Source organism: Pygocentrus nattereri, chromosome 20 (assembly GCF_015220715.1).
Source record: "Pygocentrus nattereri isolate fPygNat1 chromosome 20, fPygNat1.pri, whole genome shotgun sequence".
In the NCBI taxonomy this organism is placed as follows: Eukaryota; Metazoa; Chordata; class Actinopteri; order Characiformes; family Serrasalmidae; genus Pygocentrus; species Pygocentrus nattereri.
Genome location: NC_051230.1, coordinates 27,498,370 through 27,505,587, shown reverse-complemented (window position 1 = coordinate 27,505,587; position 7,218 = coordinate 27,498,370). Strand labels below are relative to the sequence as shown.

The following is a 7,218-nucleotide window of genomic DNA, read 5'->3' as shown; positions in this document are numbered from 1 at the left end:
ATAAATTGGCTGAACCAAAACACATATTTTCTGCAATTAAACAAATAAATAATAAAATAAAATATTATGATTTCATGTGTGTACAGCAGTTCACTGGCAAGCTTTTTGAGTTCTGAATTAGCTACAGTTGTCCTTACCAAAACAATCACTGCTAAAACAAAGTTTCGGTAATGTTAGGATTATTTTGGTAATGACTAAATGGAATATTTAATATTATAATTAATTTAATAAAATATACTACATAATAATGCTACATAAAGGTATGGAGACACACAAAGCAAAAAACAAAAAGTATTTTAGTCTAAAATCTAAGTTAAAAGTCCAACAACAGCCTTAAATAACAAGTCTAAAGGACAAACAGAGGTTGGAAAACAATCACATAAATCCAATCCCTGGTCAAAGTTATTTTTGCAATGAATCTGACGTGATTCTTCATCACCAGTGTTTTCATGACTGACCTGAAATGTATGGAACAAAAGTCAGAACTAAGCCTGTCTGTGTTTGTTTTCAGAATCAAGAGGTATAATGACTGCTACTCCAATCACAGCAGCAGAATATCCTGACTTTAAAAAGGAGAGTTCTGCATTATGCACAGATGTGAAGTGTGTCTTCTACTCAGTGGCAAATGTGATCATCTTCATCCTGGGGATTGCTGGAAACAGTTTGGTGATCTGGATTGCAGGCTTTAAGATGAAGAAGTCCGTCATCGCCACCTGGTACCTGAGCCTGGCCGTGTCCGACTTTATAATGTGCTCTACCTTGCCCTTTGGTGTTGTCCAAATGGTTACAGATGAGTGGATCTTTGGTCTCTTCCTCTGCAAATTCCGATATTTCATGAAGCTTATAAACATGTATAGTAGCATCTTTATTCTTGTCATCATCAGTGTGGACCGCTGTGTTCTTGTTATTTTTCCTGTGTGGGCTCGGAACAAGCGCACCGCAAGAAAAGGCGGCTGTGATAGTCGCGCTAACCTGGATCATCTCAGCAGCACTTAGCTCACCTGCGGCCATTTTCCGAGACATTTTGCACAAACGGAAGACAAAGTGTGTTAGAAAGGACATAAATGAGCAAAGCCATATTGCCATAGTGTCATGCAGATTCATTTTTGGATTTGCGATCCCGTTCCTGATCATTGTCTTCTGTTATGTCATCATCATGCGAAAGCTGAAGTTCAACCGGATGACAACATCCACAAAGCCATTCAAGATCATGGTGCTGCTGATAGCTGCTTTCCTCATCTTCTGGTTGCCTTTTCATATTTATTCTTTTTTAAAAATACTTTATAAAGGATTTTATTTTGTCGAAATGCTAAAATTATTTGGCGTCATTCTTGCCAACACCAGCAGTTGTTTGAACCCGCTTCTTTATGCGTTCATGGGGAGAGACTTCAAGAAGCAGTGTTATGAGGTTCTGTCCAACATTGAGAATGCAATTGAAGAGGAGGAGGAGGACGGGGAAGGAGTCCAAGGGACAGCTATCAACACCAATGAGGAAAGCATAAGTTCAGCTGTTTGACAAATTTTATCATTTAAAAGGAAAACAACATCCTACTTGTTTATGTTACACAAAAAAAGCTAAAAAAAACTATTTTACACCTGAAAAATGGGCTCTAAAACAAAATCAGTAAGGATAAATCAGTAGACTAACAGATAATGAAAGGGACTAACACATGCAAACTAGTTAGTTCTCTTATTATTTATTCATACAAGTTCACACATCTAACATCAGCAGTGCAGTAAGCAACAGTTAGTACACAGGTAATGAATAAATAAGATATATACTAAATTGTCTGCTTAATACAGTTATTAAATAATGACTACTGCTTAATAACCACTTAATTAATATAATGAATATGGAGTTATGAACAAAATAATCAGTCTTTAATCTGAGAACCTTAATGTAAAGTCTTACCAGAAAAGAAATACACAAAAACGTCTAGAATGGAAGACCCGGCTTAAAACGTGGAAGTCCTAACTTCTTCTTTGTCTTTCGGCTGCTCCCTTTAGGGGTCGCCACAGCGGATCATCTGCCTCCATCTTGCCCTATCCACTGCCTCCTCTACTTTCACACCAACCATCTCCATATCCACCTTCACTACATCCATAAACCTTCTCCTGCCTGACCTCATCAGTCAACCTGTCCATCACCATTGCAAACAAGAAGGGGCTCAAAGCTGATCCCTGATGTAACCCTACCTTCACCTTGAAACCATTTGTCACTCCAACTGCACACCACACCACTGTCTCACTATCCTCATACATGTCCTGCACCACCCTAAGATACTTTTCAGCTACACCTGACTTCCTCATACAGTACCACAGTTCCTCTCTTGGCACCCTATCATATGCCTTCTCTAGATCCACAAAGACACAATGTAGCTCCTTCTGACCTTCTCTGTACTTCTCTACCAACACTCTCAATGCAAAAATTGCATCTGTGGTACTCTTTCTGGGCATGAAACCAAACTGCTGCTCACTGATCTGGACCTCTCGCCTTAGCCTTGCTTCAACAATTCTTTCCCATACCTTCATGGTGTGGCTCATCAACTTTATACCTCTGTAGTTACTGCAGCTCTGCACATCACCCTTGTTCTTAAAAATGGGGACCAATACACTTCTTCTCCACTCATCAGGCATCCTCTCACTGTCAAGGATTTTGTTAAACAACCTGGTTAAAAAGTCCACTGCCTTCTCTCCTAAACATCTCCATACCTCCACAGGTATGTCATCTGGACCAACTGCCTTTCCATTCTTCATCCTTTTCAAAGCTGCCATCACTTCCACCTTATTAATTCTCTGCACTTCCTGATCCACTATCTCTCCCCCCGTTGTCCTCCTCTCTCTCTCGTTTTCCTCATTCATTAGTTCTTCAAAATACTCCTTCCATCTACTCAACACTCTCTGTTCACTCACTAGTACATTTCCCTGTCTATCCTTTATCAGCCTAACCTGCTGTACATCCGTTCCAGCTCTATCTCTCTGTTTAGCCAAACGATACAAGTCCTTTACTCCTTCTTTACTGTCCAGCCTCTCATACAGCTCATCATAGGCCTGAGCCTTTGCCTTTGCCACCATTCTTTTTGCTATGCGACTAGCCTCACTGTACTCCTGCCTACTTCCTTCATCTCTCTGGTTATCCCACTTTTTCCTAGCTGCCTTCTTCTTCTGAATACTCTCCTGGACTTCCTCATTCCACCACCAACTTTCCTTGTCTTCTTTCCTCTGACCAGACAAAACACCCAACACATTCTTGCCAGTTTCTCTCACCACCTTAGCTGTAGTTTCCCAGTCCTCAGGTAGCTCCTCACTGCCCCCAAGGGCCTGTTGCAATTTTTCCCTGAACTGCCTGCAACCATCCTCCTCCTTCAGCTTCCACCATCTAATCTTTAGCTCTGTCTTCGCTCTCTTCCTGTTCTTTGTTTCTAATCTCATTCTACAGTAAAATATATAGCAGTAACAAATAAAAAAGTCATATAAACAAAAATAAGGTTAAATTACTCAGCAATATTAAAGAAGAAAGCAACGAAGGCTTCCTTCTAGGTTTAATTTTAAATGGAATGTCTTTATTAATTTAGTGAATGGTTCTGGAACATTATCATACACTCTAAAAAATATTTCAAGGACCCTGTAAAAATGACAAAAAAATGTAATTGTGCATGCTTAATAAAAATGATGAATATTATGATTTAAAATATTTGATTTGCCTACATCAGTTTTCATTAGTGGAACTCAATAAGGCATATTTTTGTTAAACATAAATACTTATATTAAGTGTAATTCTTTAAAATAAATGAATAATTCACTGACAGACATAATAGCCTAAATACTACTAAAGATGTCTGTATTTTCAAACAATTTTACTTTAGAAAACATTACAAAAAGCAAACACTTTAAATAAGTAAAATTATTATGGAGATAAACACAATTTTATTTGAGACTTAAAATAATCAAGTAAACGGAAATTGACCACGTGACGTCATTACTCTGTGACCGAGCGGAAAACTTTGGGCGGTTTTCTTGGCGGGTTTGGCGGTTACTGTGTGCACAGCTGGGGAAGCTTCAGTCTGATGTGAGGTAAGGAATTCGGGAAAAAATATATTTCTCATAAGCCTCTTTATTGAAAGAAGTAAGACGTAAGCATGGAATGTCAGTTTCTATCAGTATTCAGGGTTCGAACTGTTGGATTCTGGTGGGCCCCGTCAGATAAAGGCGCGCTGCCTCATTTCATGGTATTTTTCACTTCGTGATTTGTAGCCTGTTTTTAGTGCACTTGAATTTGACTGTTGTAAATGCTGACCATCCAAAATGTGAATAAATGCACAAATTCTTCGAGCCAGTGCAGACTCAGCGGGCAATATGGCCTGAAGACCGAGCCATTGCGGTTATTTATTTTCAAAACTCGCAAATACGCATTTTGCGCGGCCATGACAGAAGTTCGCCAAAAAACGGTACTACATGGTGTAGAAAAAATCCATAGTAACTAAAGAAAGTAGCTAGAAAGTACACTAACCCACAAAGAAATTGAAAATTGTTTATTTTTACTTGTTTTTTAGCTTTATCAGTCAAACTTGTCAATGAGAAAAAGTTGCTGAGAGGCCTTTCAAGCAGGGGTGTAGTGGCCTTCGCGAGGTTTCCGGAACGGCGGGTCGTTTCCAGGCCGAACTGGCCGGTGAGTACTTTTTTTCTACCCAATTTTGCACGCGCTGCAGCTCTCGTGGCCACAGGCGCAGACAGTGATGTCGGTGACGACCGTTTCGGCTCTAAGAGATGGCTCTTTGAAGTGAATGACAGGAGCTGGCTCTTCTGCTTTTCCACCGCTGAGGTGCCGGTGCTCGTGCTGTTCCTAAAGAACCAGCGAAAAGCTTAAGAACAAGCCTGCGTTTCCACCACACTCGTGAACTGCTCCTTTACGTATGAGTGCGGGCGGGTCATTGTGTGAACACGGAAGCCGAAGAGCACAAACGTGGGAGAACAGGCTTCCCTTTTTTGTGCTGTGCACACTCCTAACAAACTACTGCAGCATCTGTGTGCAGCACAGAGGGAAACACAGACAGCGATTATGAGCAGGACGACAAGTACGCTCTTTGTGTCCTTTTATCTGTGATATGAACTGATACAAAGCAGCGAGTTCAGCCTTAGAGCCCAACTTAATTAACAGCCGTGAAAATCACATCGCTTTTTTCATGTAATACACACCATGTAATACACACCAGACAGCCACTGAAATAGCTGTCTGTGTTTACCTCTGTGCTGCACACAGATGCTGCAGTAGTTTGTTAGGAGTGTGCACAGCACAAAAAAGGGGAGCCTATTCTCCCACGTTTGTGCTCATCGGCTTCTGTGTCCAGACAAGGACCCTCCCACACCCATGCTGGCGAGTGTGTTCTAATGCTTGGTGTTTAGTGTGCGTGCACAGAATACGTGTTCAGAAGTTTTGAAACTAAATAAAACGATGGTTTTTGTATTCTGTGTGCTTTATATCCATGCATGGACTGTCTTTTCATGGGGGGCTCTGAATATTTTTTTTGATAAAAAGGACAGCTGCAGTGTTCGTGAAAACTTCTGAGCTACACTTGTAGACAAGAATTTTATGCATACAATAAATTTCAGCTGCTTTTGTTATGGTTAGTTTCTAAAGCGGACAGTGATATGCCTGACAGTAATGATTCTGATGGTGATGATGATTGTGAGAAGTTTGATAAACAGGACTTTGAGACCACCTGTGGGAAATGTATTTGAATGTTGGAGGAGAAGCAGGCTGGTCAGCATGTCAGAAGATTTCAAGTTTTTTGTGAGGTTATATACAGTACGTCGGTAATGCCGACGTGTTTTCACAAACACTGCAGTTGACTTCATTATCATACAATGTCTGTATGGAAATAAGCGTGTACATTGTCCTTAGATGTCAAGTTATTATTACAATTATTGTCATAGTTATAAAACTAATTTATGGTTAGTTGGATAATTGTCTTTCGATGATACCCTACCTACTAATGTTTTCTTTTACAGAATTTTGAAGATACAAACCATCGAGCCATCAATGTGGAAGAAGAGCTGGCAGCAGAGACAATGGCTGTGTTCCTTGTGCGTGATGAAAGTGGACAAGTCGGGAATGTGGGTATTGTCATTGAGGGCTCCATTGTACTCGACCACCTCGGGGATCTCAGCAGGGGCTGCTGCTACTTGCTTGGACTAACTTATGCATTGGACCTGAAATACCCCAAAACTCTAAAATACATATTTGAGGTATTTCAAAAGATACTTCTTGAAGTGGATCCTGGAAAGCTGTCAACAAAGGTCCTAAGACTGAAAAACAATTTAATGACTTAGTTGACTCTTATCTGCACTTATGTGCACTCTCACCCTGTCATCAGTGAGGCTCTTCTGCAAGTAACCACAATCTATGGTTTCATTTTTGCCAGTTCATTCCAAACTGTTTGACTGATTGTGTGACCTCATGTTGTTCTGGCTGCACATTTATATTTTGCATTGATATGCATTTTGTTCTTTGTTTGATCATTCCAGTGAGGTATGATGCATCCTGTTTTGAAGTTAAACTTTTAAGACAGTTCACACAGTTACTTAACTGTTCAACTTTCCAAGGACAAAGTTTTCATTGTAATATGTCATTGTTAGAAATTCCAATGTTTTGATTGGAGATTGTTCTCTAATAACTACATGTTAAAGATGCAGTAGGCAGCTTTTTAAAGAAATCACAATGTCGTGACCGTATAATATGAGACAGATAATCTGTGGAAAAAACTGAGGGTAATTGCCAGTGCTAAGACCTTCCTCCTGGCTGTTATTGGTTGGTGTATTTCTGCAGATGGCAGTAGGACCACAGGGAGAAGACAGGAGCTCAGTTGTTTTCACAGATTAACTGTCTCATGTCATACTGTCACAACACAGTGACAGTTTTATTGTATATGTAAAAAACATATTAGTTACCTGTTGCAGCTTTAAGCCATATATGCTGTATTGCTTTTTGCCCTTTAACTACTTCAAATGTGCTGCTGTAACTTAGTGAACGTAGGCTAAGTGTTTTTTTTTTTGGGGGGGGGGGGGGGGGTGCACCTTTTGGTTATGTGCAATATGTACCAGAAAGATACTGCTGGTAGTTCAAGATAAGTGACAAAGAATTGTAATTGTAAAATGTAACTAATTTTTAAATAAAAGTTTTCATGCTCTGCGAGATATTACTCGTTAATTTTTTAAATA

General features: G+C 39.8%; 1 pseudogene; it reads left to right on the top strand.

The window, feature by feature from the left end:
- Positions 1 to 525: 525 nt before the first annotated feature.
- On the top strand, positions 526 to 1,516 carry LOC108438722 (annotated as a pseudogene).
- The last annotated feature ends 5,702 nt before the right edge of the window (positions 1,517 to 7,218 follow it).